Source organism: Palaemon carinicauda, chromosome 24 (genome assembly GCF_036898095.1).
Source record: "Palaemon carinicauda isolate YSFRI2023 chromosome 24, ASM3689809v2, whole genome shotgun sequence".
In the NCBI taxonomy this organism is placed as follows: domain Eukaryota; kingdom Metazoa; phylum Arthropoda; class Malacostraca; order Decapoda; family Palaemonidae; genus Palaemon; species Palaemon carinicauda.
Window position 1 is genome coordinate 106,199,513 of NC_090748.1, and position 24,457 is coordinate 106,223,969.

Sequence of the window (24,457 nt, forward strand, 5' to 3'; positions counted from 1 at the left end):
CTCCATAAGGCAAGCACCACAACACCTTAGCCTTGCGCCTCAGGAGCCTCAGCTTGCGAGACATTTACCTTGTTCTGCGCAGCCTCTTCCTCATCGCGCTCCGCTCACACCACAGGAACTGGAACTTGCTACTCCGCTTCCGCCAACCGCTCAGCAAGCGCAACCCTTGGGTTCAACCACTCATGCTAGGAGTCAGCCTCCTCCACCCGTGCGCCTTCCTTCTGCTTGTCTTTTATTCAGCCTTTGCAGACTGAGCCTCAGGTGTTCCCTCATCGGAGTCTTGAAGAGGAAACCACACTATTGTTGTTCCAGCTCGTTCTGACTCTGCTGTTCAGCATACCATGGTTTAAACCCCATGCAAGCATGCATAAAGCACTCTAGCACTGGTCATGGAATTTCTGAGAAATGTTAAACGCCATGCACACGCTCTGCTTTCCTTTCAGCAGGCTCTGCTTACAGCAGGCTCTGCTTACTACATGCTCAGCATTCAGCATGCTCTGCATTCAGCATGCTCTGCATACAACATGCTCTGCATACAGCATGCTCTGCATTCAGCATGCTCTGCATACAACATGCTCTACATACAGCATGCTCTGCATACAGCATACTCTGCATACATCATGCTCTGCATACCTTACCGCATGCTTCTCAACACATCTTGGGTTGTTGCCAACTCACTAGACTGTCAAGCAGTTTCATAACGTTGCCTTCTAGTCTGCTGCTTTGCACCAGTGAACCCTCACTCAGAGAACTTAGCTTTTCTAGGATAAGGTCCCTGTAGATGAGAAAGTTCTTTTCTCCCTCCTTCTGATATTCCCTTGAGGACTCTGTCATTTGGAGGGAGCCTTTAGCTGCATAACCTCTTATGGACTTTTATTTAAGCATAACATGCTTACAGGGAAGGTAATGGTTACACTTCAGCCGCTAATCCCGTCTGTTACCACACCTGCTCCCATAGACCTTGAGCTGTGTTGCATGACATGCAGTCCAAGCTTAGTCCTTGTTAGAGGATTTTTTTGTTTACGGAGTCAATGTGTCACGGGGAAGACGTTCAACAACCAACAGAAGGGACTTGTTGTGACGCAGTGCGGCAACCTCAGCAACCCGTTAAGGAGTTGTCTGTACGACCCAGACAGTCTAGACAGATTCGGGTTGTCACTGTACTTCCTCGCTTGCCCATGATTGACAGTTTACAGACTGTGCAGCAGTATCATGATCTTGTGTCCGGCTCCGTCAGACGACTGGCTTTTAAGAGCTCCCTCAAGTCGTCGCTGTCTGGAGATTTTCAAATGGACTATGGATCTGACCAAGGAACTGGGCCTCCTGGTCAATTTTGAGGAGTCTCAGCTCGTTCCATCCCAGACCATTGTCTCCTTGGGTATGGATCTTCAGAGTCGAGCTTTTCGGACTTGTCCGTCGGCCCCAAGGATCTTCCAAGCCCTAGAATGCATCCAGAGCATGCTGAGAAGGAACCGATGCTTAGTCAGGCAGTGGATGAGTCTAACAGGGACACTTTCATCGCTGGCCCTGTTCATCGAGTTAGGGAGACTCCACCTCCCCCCCCTTCAGTATCATCTAGCTGCTCACTGGATAAAGGACATGACGCTAGAGACGGGCTCAGTTCCTGTTTCCGAAGAGATGAGGTCTTCTCTAACGTGGTGGAAGAACAGCATTCTTCTCAAGGAAGGTCTACCTTTGGCTGTTCAGACCTCCGACCACCGTCTCTTCTCGGACGCATCGGACACGGGCTGGGGTGCGACACTGGACGGACAGGAATGCTCGGGAACATGGAATCAGGAGCAAAGGACACTTCACATCTATTGCAAGGAGTTGTTGGCAGTTCATTTGGCCTTGATAAACTTCAAGTCCCTCCAGCTTAACAAGGTGGTGGAGGTGAACTCCGACTACACCACAGCCTTGGCTTACATCTCCAAGCAGGGAGGGACTCATTCGAGGAAGTTGTTCGAGATCGCAAGGGACCTCCTCATTTGGTCAAAAGATCGAAAGCTCACGCTGGTAACGAGGCTCATTCAGGGCGATATGAATGTCATGGCAGATCGCCTCAGCCGGAAGGGTCAGGTCTTCCCCACAGAGTGGACCCTTCACAAGAATGTTTGCAGCAGACTTTGGGCCCTGTGGGGTCAGCCAACCATAGATCTATTCGCTACCTCGATGACCAAGAGGCTCCTCTTGTATTGTTCTCCGATTCCAGACCCAGCAGCAGTTCGCGTGGATGCCTTTCTGCTGGATTGGTACCATCTCAACCTGTATGCATTCCCGCCGTTCAAGATTGTCAACAGGGTACTTCAGAAGTTCGCCTCTCACAAAGGGACACGGCTGACGTTGGTTGCTCCCCTCTGGCCCGCGAGAGAATGGTTCACTGAGGTACTGCAATGGCTGGTCGACGTTCCCAGGACTCTTCCTCCTAGAGTGGACCTTCTGCGTCAACCTCACGTAAAGAAGGTACACCCAACCTCCACGCTCTTCGTCTGACTGCCTTCAGACTATCGAAAGACTCTCAAGAGCTAGAGGCTTTTCGAAGGAGGCAGCCAGAGCGATTGCCAGAGCAAGGACGACATCCACTCTCAGAGTCTATCAGTCTTAAATGGGAAGTCTTCCGAAGCTGGTGCAAGGCCAATGCAGTTTTCCTCAACCAGTACCAATGTAACCCAGATTGCTGACTTCCTGTTACATCTAAGGAACGTAAGATCCCTATCAGCTCCTACGATCAAGGGTTACAGAAGTTTGTTGGCAGCGGTTTTCCGCCACAGAGGCTTGGATCTTTCCTCCAACAAAGATCTACAGGACCTCCTTAGGTCTTTTGAGACCTCAAAGGAACGTCGGTTGTCCACTCCAGGCTGGAATCTAGACGTGGTCCTAAGGTTCCTAATGTCATCAGGATTTGAACCGCTCCAATCAGCCTCTTTTAAGGACCTCACATTAAAAACTCTTTTCCTCGTGTGCTTAGCAACAGGTAAAAGAGTAAGTGAGATCCACGCCTTCAGCAGGAACATAGGTTTCACATCTGAAACGGCTACATGTTCCTTGCAGCTCGGTTTTTTGGCTAAAAACGAGCTTCCTTCCCGTCCTTGGCCTAAGTCGTTCGAGATCCCAAGCCTGTCCAACATGGTGGGGAACGAACTGGAGAGAGTACTTTGCCCAGTTAGAGCTCTTAAGTACTATCTAAGAAGGTCAAAACCATTACGAGGACAATCAGAAGCCTTATGGTGTGCTATCAAGAAGCCTTCTCTACCAATGTCTAAGAACTCAGTTTCTTACTACATCAGGCTTCTGATTAGAGAAGCAAATTCTCATCTGAAGGAAGAAGACCTTGCTTTGCTGAAGGTAAGGACACATGAAGTGAGAGCTGTGGCTACTTCAGTGGCCTTCAAACAGAACCGTTCTCTGCAGAGTGTTATGGATGCAACCTATTGGAGAAACAAGTCAGTGTTCGCATCATTCTATCTCAAAGATGTCCAGTCTCTTTACGAGTACTGCTACACCCTGGGTCCATTCGTAGCAACGAATGCAGTAGTAGGCGAGGGCTCAGCCACTACATTCCCATAATCCCATAACTTTTTAACCTTTCTCTTGAATACTTTTTATGGGTTGTACGGTCGGCTAAGAAGCCTTCCACATCCTTGTTGATTTGGCGGGTGGTCAATTCTTTCTTGAGAAGCGCCAAGGTTAAAGGTTGTGATGAGGTCCTTTAGTATGGGTTGCAGCCCTGTATACTTTAGCACCTTTGAGTTGATTCAGCCTCCCAAGAGGAACGCTGCGCTCAGTAAGGAAGACGATCTTATTAAAGGCAGAGTAACGGTTCAAGTCGACTTCCTTACCAGGTACTTATTATTTCATTGTTATTGTGGATAACTGATTATATGAAATATGGGATACTTAGCTATCCTTTAATCTTGTACACTGGTTTTCACCCACCCCCCTGGGTGTGAATCAGCTACATGATTATCGGGTAAGTTTAATATTGAAAAATGTTATTTTTATTAATAAAATAAATTTTTGAATATACTTACCCGATAATCATGATTTAATCGACCCTCCCTTCCTCCCCATAGAGAACCAGTGGACCGAGGAATAATTGAGGAGGTGTCAACAAGAAGTACTTGAGTACCTGGCCACAGGTGGCGCTGGTAAATACACCCCCTTCTAGTATTGTGATAGCTGGCGTATCCCTCCATAGAATTCTGTCGGGCAACGGAGTTGACAGCTACATGATTATCGGGTAAGTATATTCAAAAATTTATTTTATTAATAAAAATAACATGTTATCCAAAAGTATTAAGTCTAAGAAAGCAATATGTCATTGTAGAACCCTGATTATCTAAATTTTTGAAATAATAGATTAGTGCTCTGGAATGTAGGAGGTAAGAGGAAGTTGTTAATCAAAGCACTAAAATTCGATGGTGTTTTTCATTTGTTCATGATAATGAATTGCTATAAAAAATAATTCTTCTAACTTGGGGTTCGGTATGGTCTCAGACTTGTGTCAAAATGAAGTTCATCTTGTGTTCTTTTAATATCGCTGTTATCCTGAATCTAAAGTTGAAGTTCTCTTCCAGGTGTAGTTTTGTTATTTGGAAATGTTTATCAATAAAGGCCAGGTGCCACCACCTCAGGGGGCTGGCTTCACGGAACTGCGCTGGAACCTCTAGTTGAGTCTCCCCTGCGGCCTTGCCACCAGGAGCCATGATTTATAGAAGTTGTAATCATCCCAGACTCCCTCCCGTGATGAAGTGTGGTGGTGCTGTCTTTCTTCTCTCTCAGTGAAATGCTGAAATGGTATGTGGCATCTGTTTGGTTACTGTAAGCAATATGTTACTGGGTTATCTTCCAGTTGGTTAATCTTAACTTAAATAGGTATCTTAAACAACTTGATACTTTAGTCTCGAAATATTTATAACTTGAAACTTGGCTGTTGTAATTTTTTCTTGCTGATAGAGCTTATAAATTCTTGACTGATCATAGATTGTTAAAGATCTTTAAAATATTACAGAACCAAAGATAGTCTTTGACATTGGAGGCTTTAAAAAAAATCCTAAGTCGCCATTGTAACTTAACAGAGTAAGATTTTTTTTTTATAAGTTCCACTTAGATAACAGATCATATTTTAAATTTAGAATTATAACTGATGAGGGAAGAAATGGATTTAGATATTTTAAAGTCTTGAAATGACCTAGTATGTTTTTCACTGCAGTTTCATATTCCATTTGGATAATATTTGCCTTTCATATTGATTTCTGACATTATAACATATAAAAGAATACCATACCTGGAAAATATTATTCTCAGACAAATGCATTAGTTGGATGATTTATCGTGGAATTGAAAGACATACTTTCCATCAGATGTATTTTTTGAGGGGATTCAGTTTCGCTGTGTAGCCTGACTAGCATAGTGACTGTATAAACTAGATGATAAGTTCAGTCTTGAAAACAGAATCCTCAGAGTGTGCAATAATCAGCAGTAGATCTTCCAAAGGCTTTGGAAGTTCAATGCTTTTATAAACGAAATATATTCTACTTTAGATGCTTAATTTACCATAATATGAATGTATTTTAGATGACACCTTGTCTGGTAACAGTCCCTGTATTTATGATTATTGATTGAAAGGAGATATGTTTCTATATCTGGCAAAGCATATCTATTAATTTGATGTGGAGAAGAACAATTTCATGTAAGTTCAGTTGTACGGATGAAGTTGGGAGTGAAGCATTGTTTTTTGTGATAATGTAGTTGAGAATTTGAAGTGTATTGTATATCATTGCATCTTAAGAACCATTGGAAGCCACAAAGAATGTGAGCTTAAAAGTCATTAATGTTAGGATCTTTGTAGTTTATGATTGTACCTTGTCCCTTAAGGACACGGAAGAGTTTTGAGCACAATTTTTTATATGAGATAATAGAAACTTTTCTAGAAAGAAGTCCGGTATCACTCTGTACATGTCTAAGATTAATTACATGTTATGTTTTTTAAATGCGTAATTGACCAAAGAAAAGTGCAACATGCATATCGCTGCGTCATTTCACCCAGATTTGATGCAGTAACCTTTCATTTGTTTGATTAATTTGTACATGTATATGTTATTCCCTGCTGATCTTTTCCAAAAGTCTAAAGCAAATGGCCAAGAAAAATCTAAAACGATAAGATTCATGTAATTCTAGTGTCCAAGGTATCATTGACTGTGTTGGAAAAAACAAGGTTGTTTGTGTTCTAGAAATTGGTACTCATCATAATCAGTTGCTATGCTGTGGTCGTTGATGTGTTGGGAGCTATTTCTTTTAAAACCGATTGTCGACGAATTTCCCATAAAGGCAAGTTGTCCATTTGGATATTGTGTTGGCCTGAGAATTTTGTCTTGAAATTACCTTTATTTCTTGGTTAAAAGTGTTCTGATAGTAACACCTTGTGAGATTATAATTTAATTAGATAAACTGCTTTATCTATTTTGAGGCTTGCTTTCACGTTTGGTGTGTAGATAGATTTGAGATCCTATAATTTTATGTGGATTTATCTACAATCTGTCTATTTGGATGAACAGATGTTTATATTGTTAAACACTGGTGTTTTATAGGATAAAACTGTTGCATGTTTATGTCAACAGTTATGGAAAGGTGCACAATACTTGGAAATACTTTGGAATCCTGGAATGATAAGAATTAAGAATGAAAACTGCTAAATTGTCTTCATTAGGTGTCTCATATTTTTACCGTTCATTAGGCTTTTATAGTTTAAACCTTTTAGAGTCCCTTGAAACATTCCAGCGTAGGAAATGTATTATTTTAATGAGTTTTATAATTACTTATTTTTCAATATTAAACTTACCCGATAATCATGTAGCTGTCAACTCCGTTGCCCGACAGAATTCTACGGGAGGGATACGCCAGCTATCACTATACTAGAAGGGGGTGTACTCACAAGCGCCACCTGTGGCCAGGTACTACAGTACTTGTTGTTGACGCCACCTCACTTTTTCCTCTGTCGTGCTTCCGGCAAGACGTTCTTGGATACGCTTATGATTTTGGAGTATTGTTCACGGTTTGGTGAAGTATTTCTCTAAATTTGCAGCTATTCGCTATACTGGAAACTTCTATATTAGCTTAGTTAGCTTTTGGAATTATTTTGATTATTTATGGTGACGAAGAGAGTATGAACTCTTTTTCACCTTTAAATGGCCGACCCTTCCCTTAGACGGGAGTGTTGGTGTCTAAGAGAGTATAGACTCTCTTTCTTAATTTTGCTTAACAAAAGTTATAGATTATTTTATATCTCTCCGCCTCTTATAGGCCTCTTCGATTAACTTCCTTTTATTATAAACTTATTAAAATTAATTTTTATATTTGTTTATATTCGACCTTCCTAATAGTAGGCGGTCTTTTCTTGGTACCGAAGTTAATTAACTTGAGCCCGTCATTTCGGTTTTACCTGTTAACATATTATGCTATTTTAATGTCTTTGAAAGAATTTCTTTGATAGTCTCGTACTGTTTTCAAAGTTGAACTAACGTTTTGTTTTGTCTCTGCAGTTGTTGACGTTCAGAACGTTCAACTTGCGCTCTATCGTTACGATAGAGAAAGAATTTTCACGGTTTCACGTTGCAGTAAGAGTAACCGTGTCTAGCGTTTTGTTCATTCTTTCTTAACTTAATGGTTTTAATCCTAATAAAGGAACTTTTCATTTTGGGAAATATTTCAGTTTTTTCCTTTAACAATAATATGTTTTAACGATATATATGATTGGGCTCTTCTCTCAGGTTCTAAGTCAAGAGAGAGAGAGAGAGAGAGAGATAGAGACGGAGGGAGAAAGAGGAGGATAAACGTTTCATTCAAGCGAGTAACGTTGTTATCGTTTTTACTCTTCTCCCTAGTCTCTTTAGGGGAAGAAGGTAAACGTTTCTAGAGTGATCTAGTGTTTAGTCTCTTTCCAGCCACTGAATTATTTATCTTTCATTAGATTTTTCTGTTACATTGTAATTCTGTTTTCGCAATTACTAACTTTTGAGAAAGGATAGAATTGCGTGTTTCAGATACAAACCACTTAAAGTTTCGAGTTCAGTGAAATAAGTGCAAACAGAAAATCAAAGTGATAAGTGATTAGCGCAAAGTGTGTCAATGTTGTGCGTGAGGGTACTTCTGTGCGGGCCAGTCGTCCTCCCAGTCCGGGACCTCTTGCAAGCTCCCAAGCCCAGGGGAGAAGCAATGTCGAAGGGCAAAAGGGTTCAGCAGGCCTTGATCGGCGCACAGAAGTATCCTCGGTGGTTACGGGCGTGTCTTACCGAGACCGTCACTCCCACCCGCAGACGATTGAGCCCTTATTTTGCTCGTCTGCAGAAGAAATTTCGGGGAGAAAACGCTGGTCTCAGGTCTCAAGACCTCTTAAACGTAAAGTACAGACCTATGCCAGACGTACGAAGTTAGAGTTCAACAACCCGGATGCAGTCATTGGGTTAGCTCTGACTCTCCTCAGTCATCAGTTGAATGCACTCCGCCTAAGAGGAGTAAGGTTCTGCCGCAACAGATCTCTGCTGTTAAGGCTTTACCTCAGCAGACCTTAGTGTCTGCCGACCCCAAGTTGACTCTACTGCAGTCCATGCAGTCACAACTTTCGGTCTTGATGCGTGAGTGTCGGGCTGAGAAGGTTGCGCCTCCGCCTGCGCTCGCTCCGCCTGCGCTCGCTCCGCCTGCGCTCCCTCCGCCTGCGCTCGCTCCGCCTGCGCTCGCTCCGCCTGCCAGGCGTACGATGTTGAGCCACGTTATGAGTTTACTGATCCCAGTGGTGTGCAGCTCCCTCCGCCTTCCTTAAGGCAACCTCAGCAATGGGAACAGGAGGCTTATACCTCTCTTCCTCCGCTTCCACTTGCTGTTCCACCAGTGAGGCAACACTCGCTTGAGGTACAACAACCTCTCCCATCCATGAGTCAGTCTCCTCAGCTCTCGCTGCAGCGAGCTCAACCCTCCTCAAGGCAAGCACCTCAACACCTTAGCCTTGCGCCTCAGGAGCCTCAACTTGCGAGACTTTTACTGCGTTCTGCGCAGCCACTACCTTTTCGCTCTCAGCTCACACCGCAGGAACCTCAACTCGTTCCTCAGGAACTTGCTACTGCGCATCCGCCAACCACTCAGCAAGCGCAACCCTTGAGTTCAGCCACTCATGCCAGGAGTCAGCCTCCTCCACCCATGCGCCTACCTTCTGCTACTTCCTTTGATCAGCCTTTGCAGACTGAGCCTCAGGTGTTCCCTCAACAGAGTCTTGAAGAGGAAACCACAACTATTGTTGTTCCAGCTCGTTCTGACTCTGCTGTTCAGCATACCTTACCTCCATTTTCAAACATTATGATAATGGAGGTTATTTGTATTACTTATAAAAATATATTTGTATTCCTTGCAATATATTTTTAACAATATCGCAAAATATGGCAAAAATATGAATCATGAGTTATGAATGTAAGGTAAATATTATGTTGATATTAAAACCCCATGCAAGCATGCATAAAGCACTCTAGCACTGGTCATGGAATTTCTGAGAAATGTTAAACGCCATGCACACGCTCTGCTTACCTTACAGCATGCTCTACATACAGCATGCTCTGCTTACAGCATGCTCTGCATACAACATGCTCTGCATACAGCATGCTCTGCATTCAGCATGCTCTGCATACAACATGCTCTACTTACAGCATGCTCTGCTTACAGCATGCTCTGCATACAACATGCTCTGCATACAGCATGCTCTGCATTCAGCATGCTCTGCATACAACATGCTCTACATACAGCATGCTCTGCATACAGCATGCTCTGCATACAACATGCTCTGCATACAGCATGCTCTGCATTCAGCATGCTCTGCATACAACATGCTCTGCATACAGCATGCTCTGCATTCAGCATGCTCTGCATACAACATGCTCTACATACAGCATGCTCTGCATACAGCATACTCTGCATACAACATGCTCTGCATACCTTACCGCATGCTTCTCAGTCACACATCTTTGGTTGTTGCCAACTCACTAGACTGTCAAGCAGTTTCATAACGTTGCCTTCTAGTCTGCTGCTTTTGCACCAGTGAAACCCTCACTGAGAGAACTTAGCTTTTCTAGGATATGGTCCCTGTAGATGAGAAAGTTCTTTTCTCCCTCCTTCTGATATTCCCTTGAGGACTCTGTCATTTGGAGGGAGCCTTTAGCTGCGTAGCCTCCTATGGACTTTTATTTAAGCATAACATGCTTCCAGGGAAGGTAATGGTTCCACTTCAGTCGCTAATCCCGTCTGTTACCACACCTGCTCCCATAGACCTTGAGCTGTGTTGCAAGACATGCAGTCCAAGCTTAGTCCTTGTTAGAGGATTTTTTGTTTACGGAGTCATGTGTCACGGGGAAGACGTTCAACAACCAGCAGAAGTGACTTGTTGTGACGCAGTGCGGCAACCTCAGCAACCCGATAAGGAGTTGTCTGTACGGCCCAGAGTCTAGACAGATTCGGGTTGTCACTGTACTTCCTCGCTTGCCCATGGTTGACAGTTCACAGACTGTGCAGCAGTACCATGATCTTGTGTCCGGCTCCGCAGACGACTGGCTTTTAAGAGCTCCCACAAGTCGTCGCTGTCTGGAGATTTTCAAATGGACTATGGATCTGACCAAGGAACTGGGCCTCCTGGTCAATTTTGAGGAGTCTCAGCTCGTCCCATCCCAGACCATTGTCTCCTTGGGTATGGATCTTCAGAGTCGAGCTTTTCGGGCTTTTCCGTCGGCCCCAAGGATCTTCCAAGCCCTATAATGCATCCAGAGCATGCTGAGAAGGAACCGATGCTCAGTCAGGTAGTGGATGAGTCTAACAGGGACACTTTCATCACTGGCCCTGTTCATCGTGTTAGGGAGACTCCACCTCCCCCCCCTTCAGTATCATCTAGCTGCTCACTGGATAAAGGACATGACGCTAGAGACGGTCTCAGTTCCTGTTTCCGAAGAGAGGAGGTCTTCTCTCGCGTGGTGTAAGAACAGCTTTCTTCTCAAGGAAGTCTACCTTTGGCTGTTCAGAAACACGACCGCCGTCTCCTCTCGGACGCATCAGACACGGGCTGGGGTGCGACTTTGGACGGACAAGAATGCTCGGGAACATGGAATCAGGAGCAAAGGACACTTCACATCAATTGCAAGGAGTTGTTGGCGGTTATTCTGGCCTTGATAAACTTCAAGTCCCTCCAGCTTAACAAAGTGGTGGAGGTGGACTCTGACAACACCACAGCCCTGGCTTACATCTTCAAGCAGGGAGGGACTCTTTCGTGGAAGTTGTTCTAGATCGCAAGGGACCTACTCATCTGGTCTAAAGATCGAAAGCTAACTGGTAACGAGGTTCATTCAGGGCGGTATGAATGTCATGGCAGATCACCTCAGCCGGAAGGGTCAGGTCATCCCCACAGAGTGGACCCTTCTCAAGAATGTTTGCAGCAGACTTTGGGCCCTGTGGGGTCAGCCAACCATAGATCTGTTCGCTACCTCGATAACCTAGAGACTCCTGTTGTATTGTTCTCCGATTCCAGACCCAGCAGCAGTTCACGTGGATGCTTTTCTGCTGGATTGGTTCCATCTCGACCTGTATGCATTCCCGCCGTTCAAGATTGTCAACAGGGTACTTCAGAAGTTCTCCTCTCACAAAGGGACACGGCTGACGTTGGTTGGCTCCGCTCTGGCCCGCGAGAGAATGGTTCTTAGAGGTACTGCAATGGCTGGTCGACATTCCCAGGACTCTTCCTCTAGGAGTGAACCTTCTAAGTCTACCTCACGTAAAGAAGGTACACCCAATCCTCCACGCTCTTCGTCTGACTGCCTTCAGACTTTCGAAAGACTCTCAAGAGCTAGGGGCTTTTCGAAGGAGGCAGCCAGAGCGATTGCCAAAGCAAGGAGAACATCCACTCTCAGAATCTATCAGTCTCAAGGGGAAGTCTTCCGTAGCTGGTACAAGACCAATGCAGTTTCCTCAACCAGTACCACTGTAACCCAGATTGCTGACTTCCTGTTATATCTAAGGAAAGTAAGATCCCTTTCAGCTCCTACGATCAAGGGTTACAGAAGTATGTTGGCAGCGGTTTTCCGCCACAGAGGCTTGGATCTTTCCACCAACAAAGATCTACAGGACCTCCCTAGGTCTTTTGAGACCTCAAAGGAACGTCGGTTGTCCACTCCAGGCTGGAATCTAGACGTGGTCCTAAGGTTCCTTATGTCATCAAGATTTGAACCTCTCCAATCAGCCTCTTTTTAGGACCTCACATTAAAAACTCTTTTCCTCGTGTGCTTGACAACAGCTAAAAGAGTAAGTGAGATCCACGCCTTCAGCAGGATCATTGTTTTCACATCTGAAACGGCTACATGTTCCTTGCAGCTCGGTTTTTGCTAAACGAGCTTCCTTCACGTCCTTGGCCTAAGTCGTTCGAGATCCCAAGCCTGTCCAACTTGGTGGGGAATGAACTGAAGAGAGTACTTTGCCCAGTTAGAGCTCTTAGGTACTATCTAAAAAGGTCTTAACCTTTACAAGGACAATCAGAAGCCTTATAGTGTGCTATCAAGAAACCTTCTTTTCCAAGTTCTAAGAACTCAGTTTCTTACTATTCAGGCTTCTGATTAGAGAAACACATTCTCATCTGAAGGAAGAAGACCTTGCTTTGCTGAAGGTAAGGACACATGAAGTGGGAGCTGTGGCTACTTCAGTGGCCTTCAAACAGAGCCATTCTCTGCAGAGTGTTATGGATGCAACTTATTGGAGAAGCAAGTCAGTGTTCGCATCATTCTATCTCAAAGATGACCAGTCTCTTTACGAGTACTGCTACACCCTGGGACCATTCGTAGCAACGAATGCAGTAGTAGGCGAGGGCTCAGCCACTACATTCCCATAATCCCATAACCTTTTAACCTTTCTCTTGAATACTTTTTATGGGTTGTACAGTCGGCTAAGAAGCCTTCCACATCCTTGTTGATTTGGCGGGTGGTCAATTCTTTCTTGAGAAGCGCCGAGGTTAAAGGTTGTGATGAGGTCCTTTAGTATGGGTTGCAGCCCTGTATACTTTAGCACCTTTGAGTTGATTCAGCCTTCCAAGAGGAACGCTGCGCTCAGTAAGGAAGACGATCTTATTAAAGGCAGAGTAACGGTTCAAGTCGACTTCCTTACCAGGTACTTATTATTTTCATTGTTATTGTGGATAACTGATTATATGAAATACGGGATACTTAGCTATCCTTTAGTCTTGTACACTGGTTTTTCACCCACCCCCCTGGGTGTGAATCAGCTACATGATTATCGGGTAAGTTTAATATTGAAAAATGTTATTTTCATTAGTAAAATAAATTTTTGAATATACTTACCCGATAATCATGATTTAATTGACCCACCCTTCCTCCCCATAGAGAACCAGTGGACCGAGGAAAAAGTGAGGTGGCGTCAACAACAAGTACTGTAGTACCTGGCCACAGGTGGCGCTTGTGAGTACACCCCCTTCTAGTATAGTGATAGCTGGCGTATCCCTCCCGTAGAATTCTGTCGGGCAACGGAGTTGACAGCTACATGATTATCGGGTAAGTATATTCAAAAATTTATTTTACTAATGAAAATAACATTTTGCCAAGAAAACTTATCTTCAAGATCTAAGAACTCCAGATGTAAAAAACAAAAATTGCATAAAAATTTTTCTTAAAACTGACTGACGATACAAATTTCTTCCAGTAAGTTTAGATGAGATTTGATGTGAATATTTATTTTCACACTTTCTTATAATCCTAATACTTATTAGATTTTACCATGCTATTCATGTCAGCAAACTTTAATTTGACAATGAATTCCAACACTTACAACTTTGGATTTGTAATTTAACGATCATTGTAAAGTTAGGATTGCTAACTGAAGTCACTGGAATATTTCTATAATGTAGAAATATTAGAATACAGTATTAAGAAGCCAAGCAGTAGATTGATGTTTCTGCATTCAAATTGTAGTCTAAGAAAAGGCTTTCTGAAATATATTCTAGTGTCACAAAAGTTTGCATTACCACTTCACATTATTTGCAGATGTGATTTGTTATTTTCAGTTCAAAAAGGTCCAAAAAAAAAAAGGGAAAAAAAAAGACACTTATTGTGGTATTGTAGACAGGCTTAGTTCGAGTAATATTTTGACTTGACAAAATCTGTGATTTCTCATTAGAATTCAAAGTTTTTATTGCAGTCCTGAAGTCAGATTTAGATAGAAACTCTTTGAAATGATTTGATTGAGAATTTTAAGGCTTTGAGATATACAAGGTCTGTAAATAAGGATATTAAAGACATTCATAGACTACAGTAATTAGCTGTATATTATAAAAACTCGATATTAATATAATTTTTATTGTAAAGTGAAAGGAATTTTCTTTTTCTATATATTAGCTTTTTCCATAAATTTTTCATATTGGGTTTAACCTAATGGCGAAGGATTCCAAAGTACCCTCAGTGCATCAGTTGAAATTAACAACTCATTGAAGAAAATATTGTGAAGTTTCCAGAGATGCAGGCTTGGCTGGAAATTTTAAATTGCTTGTTGTTTAGCTCTTACTTTTGAGATCTTTTTTATATTGTTATTGAAGACTATGCCTTCATTTATTGACGTTTTAGGAGAATTCAGTGGGAAATAAGCATTTTTGCTATCTGTTGGTACAGCATCTGAAATTAATGATCTTGTTAAGAAATTTTGATGTTCACTTCTGCCATCAAAGTCATTAGAAGTTCTCTTGTCTCATAGAAACCAGAGTTTTTTCAAATCTGTATAGTGGATTATCATCACAATGTTTACTCTCCTATCAGCGAACGATGGATTCACAGGCCCCAGCGCCGGACTTTTTAGCCCAAATTAATCAATCCAAATCCTGCACTGATTTTAAGGATTTAGTTTGACTTAAATTCTTAAATTATCTGTATCTATATCTCTTTATAAAGGATTTGTTCATTATTTGGGATCTTTAATCAATGTTCAATGTGCTACTCAAGGTGTTGAATTGTTTATTTTTGGCCCAAAGGAAAATTTTCAACCTGTGGTTATAGAGCCATCCAGGATTTATTTTCAGGCGGCTTGAAGGATTTAATTTATACCATACATTCCCATGGTTTTTGCTCAGTATATATTATTAATTATGTTCTAGACTTCTTGACTTCCCTGTATCAACTATAAAATGTTGATTGTTTTAGTGTTGGTCCAAAATGAAGTCCTGATATATCCTTTATCATGTAGATGGATTTATGTTGCACTTTTCTTGCTTCTTGACTTCCCCTGTATCAACTATAAAATGTTGATTTTTTTAGTGTTGGTCCAAAATCAAGTCCTGATATATCCTTTATCATGTAGATGGATTTGTGTTGCACTTTTCTTGCTTTATGTAAATCTACCATGGAATCCATTCTGTCCTCTGTAATGATTATTCCTTTACAAAATTCTTCTTCACCTTGTTTAAGAAGTGTTTTCAGTTTTGATATACTGTACTGTATTTCGTTCTTTTTGAGCTCATCTGCTTCTGTACGTATCTATAGATGTGACCCTCCTTTTTATCAATGCCAATGTCCTTATCTCTGGAAACTCTACTCAAGCTCTTAATCGGCGTCAATGACCTTCGATGTCAGGATGCCAGAGGACTTTAAATCATTCATTCATTCAAGCTCTTAATTTGGAATGCTTCTTGTCCTTTCTGTATATCTTTGTTTAGGAGCTACTCTCAATGGCTGCTCCTTTAATATGAGTTTACATTAGAGGATTGATGTCGCTAGCTACTCTCCTATATGCTTTGTAACTTACATGCTAGTAAGGAGCGTATCAGACCGTACAGTTTGAGAGGCTCACAGTAAATCAATTCATGAATATTGATGTGATCAGGGCATAATTTTTGCCTGTGTATTGATCATCTGCTCTATTTCCAAGTTTTTACTCTCCCTGGGTTTAGAAGACAGTTTTGTCATCAAAAGGAAGAAGGAAATTGTCTGTGTTCAGTTTTCTATTTCATAGAAAGTACATTTTTAGTGCAACTCGATATGTAACCATTGCTCAAAGGTGTTTTGTTACTGTACCTTTAGCTTTTTCATGTCTGATGTTTATTCATTCATTGAAGTTGTAAATATACAATCACATTTTCCATCATTCCTTCTATTTATCATTTGTGACTTCATTAATGAAATTGTCACAGTTTTACCTTTGGTCTTCATCTTCCAAATAGGAAACCATAGCTATTGACCAGCCACACATCTCCTTTCATAGTTTGGTTTCAGTGTGGCAAACGTTCCTTCTCTTATTGTTTGTCATCTGTACAAAAACTAATAAGTTGAACAAAATGTGAATGATTATTGATGCATTGTAGGTTCCTCAGTTGCTATGGCCTTGGCTCTTTTTTGTTGGCATGTTAGTTATTAATTTTGTTCTTTAGTGTTTAATCCAGCAGCCCTTTAGGCTGCTTACTGTGTTTTTCGTTTGTACAGTATTTGTCTCCATTTTGCTAAATTGAATCCATGGATCTCTGTCAAATTTTCTTCTGCTTGTTGATCTCTAAAGGCAAGTTCAAAATTTTATTGATATAGCTTTTGTTTAAGGAATTTAGCTTGACATTCCTACTGTACTTTTTGTACCTGCTTTGTTTGTAAAGACCTAATTTTGAGTTCTTTATTTAGCTCATAATTAAGTCTATTTTGGTTATCATTTGATGGCAGCTGTTTTCATATAGCTTTCATCTTATCAGGGAAGGCAATTGCTACTTAAGTTTGAGTTGTCTTTATGTGATAACTGATTTTTTAAGGAAAAATGGATTAAGTGAAGGCACCAACTTCTTTGTGGCTCTTCTAGGAGAAGGACACTCCAAAATCAAACCATTGTTCTCTAGTCTTGGGTAGTGCTATAGGGCTTCCACTGTCTTGGGTTAGAGTTCTCTTGCTTGAGGGTACACTCAGGCACACTACTCTATCTTATTTCGCTTCTTGTTTTGTTAAAGTTTTTATAGCTTATATAGGAGATAATTATTTTAATTTTGTTACTCTTCTTAAAACAGTTTTTCCCTTGTTTCCTTTCCTCACTGGGCTATTTTCCCTTATAGCATCCTGCTTTTCCAACTAGGGTTGTTTCTTAGCAAGTAATAATGATAATAATACAATGCAGATAGACTTGCAAAAAGTTTATATCATAATGGCAAGTTCTGGGTGTTTAGAGACCCCAAAAGGACACACAAGTTTATTTGTGTTGTCATACAAACCAGCCTGGTATACGATAGAAAGCCCTCTCTAAGATATGGAGTCAGTAATCATTGTTAAATGATAGAGTCAGGATGAGGAACTAATATCAAGGTAATGATTTTAGAAAAAAAGCAGGAAGATTTGTTCAAAGATTACTTTGTTTGGTGTAGTCGAGTCTGCTCCAGTTGTTAGTTGTCATTTCGGTGGTGCAATGATTTACAGGTGTAACTTGGTGTGGAGCGTTATCCTTGGTGCAGCGTGGCATTTTTTGGGTCATAGCTGTGTTAAGAAGGAAAGTCTTAGAGCACTGGAGACAGTATTGCATGAATCACTGTTCTGTGATTTGCCAACTCTGACCTGTCTGATAGCTCACTTGTATTGGGATGTGGTTGAAGAGTTTGTCCTCTTTATATTACTTTCCAATTTTACTGTCTTCTGGAAGCTCTTTATATTACTTTCCAATTTTACTGTCTTCTGGAAGTAATTATTGGACATTTCTGTTATTTAATCTGCAATAGACAAGGGTTGACTTTGATGTTAGTCGCTGTAAATGAAGTTAGCTTCCATCTATCCCAGTGTTTCCTTGTCAAAAGTCCAGTATATTTTGACATTTCTCTTTCTGATTAAGGGTTTTGGTATCTTTGCTGAGCTCATGTTACAAATTTTGTATTGACAAAAGCTAATGGAAAAATCAACAGCTTGTGACAAACCACTATGTTTGGCATTTATAGACTGAGAAAGCTTTTGATTTTGTCAAACCTTAAGCAGTAATGCTCATTTTTTAATCTGCACATTTGAAGTCAGCTTCCACGCAATCCAAGATACAGTACCTGCATTGCTGAGAAACATGGGGTACCTGAACTTTCCTGTCTTTTTTATGTAATTTTCTAAATGCAGAATTCATACCATTGTATGCTGCCTATAGTTCAGTTTCCAAAACATTTTGAATTGCTTCATTTGCATCAAGTGTGGACTGTTTCATCATCATGGTTGCTGGCAAATGATCCCATCATTATCCTGGCAATTGTTGTTGGTTCTGTTGGTCAGAATTCAGTTGTCTGTAAGATGGAAAAAAAAAGTTTTATATGTTTCAGCAATACACCATGTACCTTTAGGTGTTGATTGATATTTTTTCATAGATAACACCCTGTTCCCTAGGAATAAAGTGTAGTTGACAGGGAGCTGTTTATGTGGCCATGGAGCCTTAAAAATGCAATCTGTCTTGGTCATGACATTGTTTGCATAAGAACTCATGTTGTTTTTCAGTTATTTACTTTGTGTTTGCTAGTTGCCTAGAGCCATATTTCCCTTTTGAGTAAAAAAACTTAGCCTTTCTTATTGAGCAGTGAAATGCATTTGATCCCTAATTTTTAAGGGCTATTTTTTTCTATTTGGTGTTCTATTGGAGTCATAGTAATTCTAAAACTATGGTTTCTATCGCAGTAGTTTGCTGAATGGGAAATAGCTTAGATTACTTTCTTTTGATATGCAGGTTGAATAGGAATTGCTAGGCATACTTCACACTGATTAATCTTTAGTTCTTTGGACCTAGCTCACAGCTTATAATGCATTCTTAGCAGGTTTTTATATGTTGGGAATGTTTTGAATCAAAGAACCTTGGAGGTTGGTGCTTATGAGAAAATTATTTCATTCCCTGCAGATTTGTTTGTTGAAGCAGTTTCTTTTTTAAAATCTGTTGGTTCTTCAAGGCCAGTTGAGATAGGATCTAAGTTGAAGCATTTTAAGTTTGAAACAGCAATCTTTTTCACAAGAATTACATTGCACATTAGTATTGGACACGGCCATTTGCACAGACCACAAAACAACGATCATGTTTGAACCATATTTTAGCCTTTTGGTATACTGAATATGCAGGAAATAACTTTACTATGTATGGACTTTTCAAATTTAATGTGAAGGTCAGGTAGTTACCCTTCAAGGGAGGTACTGATTGCTTTGTTTTGGTATTTAGGATTACCTTAGTACCAATACTGTGTATTTCAGTCTAACCGTGGAGGATTTGCTGCCTGTGCTAACTCGTCGGTGTAGGGGAATGTGACAATAGTCCAATCTGGCACTATAATGGCTGGGGTGAAGCCAGGGTGTCAGGGCAGTACTCTGCATCTGATGTCATCCCCTTTTCCCAAGTCTTTTGTGCATTTGAGAAGCATCGCATGAATCGTATCTTAGTCATGTATTTGGTCTTACTGCTTTCTAGAAAGTTTTTATCATCTTGATATAATGAACGGTACTGGAAATAAGGACTCCTGTCTGTAGTGGCGACGTGGAACGTTTAATTAAACTATAAATGTCTGAATGTTAATGATAATTTGCTCATGTCTAGGGAATTTTAAGAGCCTTTTCCCTTAAAATATTCATTTCTAACATTTGTTTTGGGTAAACTGTAGACATTCATAAGTTTCTACTTTCATGTCAGTTAGAGTGTAACATACATAAGATGCAAGTAACAATTATATAAATTGTAATTAAAAAAATCCTTTGATTAAATAATAGCCCTCCAAACTTTAAGGGGTTGCGCTTGGCTTTACAATGTTTTTTTTGGTGCAATGATATAAAAATACTTTGTTAGATACTGCATTTATCACAATATTCAATACTGTATTACCAACCTATAGTTTGATTGAACAAACACTTGAAACTGTTCTTATTCATGGCAAATTAAAGAGATATAGCTGCTTGACAAGTATGGAAAGACTTTCTTTTAAGCAATATTAATAAATTCAGGGAAACATCTACGGAGTATTTAAGGTTTCATTTAAGATATATTCATACTATAATGAATTTTGCATTTATGGTATTGAATGTATTCTGCTTATTAAAGTGTTGCTCTCCAAGAAGTATGGAAGAATTACGGCTAATGCTTCCATTCTCTGAAGATTCTGTAAACTGAACTTAGATTCTAGGCTATGCAGTTTATCATTTAGTTAGGATACGAAACGAAACTGAATTCACTCTGGAATATCTGATGGAGAGGAACCAATCTCTCAAGTCTATGGTAGCATTACCCGATTAGTGTATTCTTCTGTATTTTCCAGACTCTTATTCTTATTAGTTATAATGTTAGGTCAGTGTGACTGACTAAACTACAAATGGGAAATGAAACTGCTGTCAAAGATGGGCTAGCTCATTTAAGATTTTAAAATCTGAATGACATTTGTTGCTTCAGATTGTTATAATTCTACAAAGAAAATTTAGTCTTATAGAAATGGAACTTTTAAAAATTTAACAATTTCTCGAGTTACAAGTGAGACTTAGGAATTTTTTTACTCTGGTGACAAAAGTTATCTCTGACACTGTATTATATAAAGACCTTTAAGAATTTCAGTCAAGTAAATATAACTCATATCAGTGAGCATAAAAATAGTCAGCAGTAGAGCTTCAAGGTATAATTTTCCGAGACATCATATGTTTTTAAGATACCTATTTTAGTGAATGTTAACCATCTGGGAGGTGACCCAATGATAGATTGCTTCCAGTAAGCTAACAGTTGCCATGTACCATTTTATATTATTTCATTCAAGAGAAGAAAGACACTACCACTACACTCGTCACAGGATTGATTCTGGAAGCGATTATAACTTCTATAGAGGTTCTCTGGTAAGCGAGGCAGTAGGCAGAGCTCTCTAGAGCCAGGAAATGCCGTTCTGTGAGGTCGGCCCCTATTTGAGGGGGACACAGGAATTAGAAAAAAAAATAATAAAAAAATTTTTTTTATTAAAATTTTATGAAAATAAAAGTTAAGTTTTCTTATATGTTTTGTTTATTATTTTCCTCTTTACATATTTAATTTTATACGTCACCATACATAGTACAATGAATAATCCATGCATCAAAATTGATATTTTTCAACAATTATCTATATACAGTAATCCATATTTTCTCAATATGAAATGTTCACTCTGTTGGCTAAACCTTGTTATATAACATATGAGACATGCCGCATATATCAAAATTTAATAACAGGGAAATATTTGGGGTATATAGCATAGCTCACAAACCGTTTCGAGACATCACATCACTTAGGAGTGACCAACACTTGTCCACTCGAACAAGTACAATGTCTCAAAACTGTTTGAGATTCACACTATATACCCCGATCTGCAAAGCTGACACAAGAAATAGTTGTCTTAACACTGCAAAGCTGACACTCAAGAAATAGTTGTCTTAACACTGCAAAGCTGACACTCAAGAAATAGTTGTCTTAACACTGCAAAGCTGACACTCAAGAAATAGTTGTCTTAACACTGCAAAGCTGACACTCAAGAAATAGTTGTCTTAACACTGCAAAGCTGACACTCAAGAAATAGTTGTCTTAACACTAAGTTAAAAATACAGCTTATTTACATGCTTTCTAACTTTAAAATTTATCTAAAGAAATTGGTTCATTTAACAAATAACATTAGCTAAGTTCCATATGTATGAACATGGCTGATCTAGATATCCAGTTCATTATATCAAACCCCTAATCTCCATTTTTTTTTCTTTGTCAAGATTTTATAACATACTTGTATGTTATAATAATATACAGTACTGTACTTTTAAACAATAGTATTTTTGGTTTTGAGAGCCAAGTGTATTTTTATATCTATTGGACTTACACAAAACCTAAATTTTGCCATTTCTACAGAAGAACCATCTTTGTCTATCAGATCAGACCACTTCAATCTCTTGAACCTTTTACCTCACTGGCTAATTTTATCATGACAATGTTTTGAAAAGAAATTGCTCATTTACAACAAATATGGACTATAATTCGTAAACACGGTTTCCCCTAAACAGAATGTGGCATCAAATTATCCCCACTAGTCTTTATCATGCCTGAATTTCTATCTGGCCTAACTTAATGTATACATGACCATAGTTTTCCTCTAAACTCTTATAAATAATTTGGAAATTTGAAAAACTACATCTTTCTTCTGACATATTTTGTTTAAATTCAGTAACGGAACTAAAATTAAAATAGTTTAACAAGAGATGTGTAAAAGATGGAAAATACCTGACATTCTATTGGAGATTATTTTTTACCCAAGGGTTTTGGTGACAAATTTGGTGGTACAATAATTTTTACATTTTCATTTTAAGCCCGGAAAGATAATTAAATTAAATCAAATTACTCTACTCTTTCCATTCAAGGTATAACCATATGAACCAAGTAGTTCCACTGAATAATTTATAAATAAAGACCTCGCATTAAAAAACTACAAAGTGTATAGGAAAATTTGCGAGTAAATAGAAGCAAAATATATGAATACATTTTTTATGTTTTGGAACCTACTGTATGATTACATCTTGCTATACTTTCCCAATTACACTGAAAATGAATTAATTTTCATTTTAATAGAAGGCAGAATTTTACATTAATTCTTTATCAAAATAAGCTTTTGCGAATAAACTACAATCAAGAAATATGAAAATATCTTCCTTGAACTTATGAAAATCGTCTAAATGTTTGCATTCAACACCTATTCAGATCAAACATATTGTATGGATTGACAAACTATCTAAATGAACTCTGTACATTACATAATTTCTTCAAGTTTCTGGGGATTTTACAATTGATTATTATACTTCATGTAGATTTAGTTTGGAGAGAGAGATTCACAGATTTTAAAAGTAATTTGTATTTTCTAACTATGCAAATGTGAGCCCTTTAAAATAAGAGATTATACTTTAGCACAGCTGAAACGGTTATGAAAATTGTTAATGAGGTTGTCAGCAACTGGTGGCGAGTGTGGGCATGTAACCCCGCAAAATCTCCACAAACTCAGAAGATATCCAACCAGAATAACTCATCATAATAAGGAAACAATTCAAAACTATTCAATACAACAGCAATACAGAATCAGAATCAGAATCATACACTGGAGTACTCTTCCATTCCCTCTCTCTCGGCTACTAATGACCAATAAAGACCGTTACCTCCTGGTGCCATTAAATAAATGTTAGATAATCTAATCTGTACTGAATTACACTTATTACAAAGCACCAAAAGTGACACCAAGCTAGCAAGTTTCAACTAATACCGGAAATACATGTAAGTGCTTTTAGTACTCAATAAAATACTTGCAAATATTTTAAAATGACAATGATAACGGCACATGAAAATGTTAATGTGTTCTAGAACTTTTTTTTTTAAATACAGTACTGTAAAATTCTAGACATTTCATGGACTTGAGAAAAATTTCTCAAGATGAATAAATCGCATTAAATCACAGAACATTTTAAGGAAAATGTAAATTGCTTCACCTATAGGGACTTTCCCAAAAACCTAGAAACATTGAATGACATTACAGTATAAGAACTTAAGACATAATTCATACAGACAAATCAAACAATTATATAAATAGAAAATATAATAACAACCCCTTAACATAACCCCAGATTTCTGTGCTGAGCTGTTATATTTTTTATACTATGGGATAATTGTCTGCTGAATATTTTAAGTGGATTACAAAAGTTACATGTCAGAAAATAACAAAATTTCAGAGTAATGATGATGAAGAAATTCTTACTTTGTCAATATATCTATTTTAACTTGACATTATATCTTAAGGGACTAACTTTAAGTTTTTCTTTTGAGATTATATCTAACTTTCTTAAAAATGATATTTTGATTATAAAATAAATTTTTGAATATACTTACCCGGTGAATATATAATAGCTGACGTCTCGGACGGCTCGACAGAAACACAAAAACTCGCGAGCGATCGCCATGAAGGTTGCGGGTGTGCCCACCAGCGCCGACTATCGGCCAGATACCGCATATACTTGTAAACAGCTCCAGTTCTTCTCATTCCACTGGGTCTCTATCGGGGAGGAAGGGAGGGCCTTTAATTTATATATTCACCGGGTAAGTATATTCAAAAATTTATTTTATAATCGAAATATCATTTTTAAATATTAAACTTAGCCGGTGAATATATAATAGCTGATTCACACCCATGGTGGTGGGTAGAGACCAGTATTAATACAATAAAGGCGTATATGCTTAGAGTTTTTGACAGTTATATCATAACAAAACCCAAATAAATATAGGTACCTGGTAAGGAAGCTGACTCTGACGATTACTCTGCCTTATTAGTCCGCTTTCCTCACGAAGCCCAGCCATCCTCTCAGGATGCTGAAAGACTCCCAGGAGCTGTTGTATCCAGGGCGACCACCCATACAACAGGACCTCATCAAAACTCTTAATCTGGGCGCTC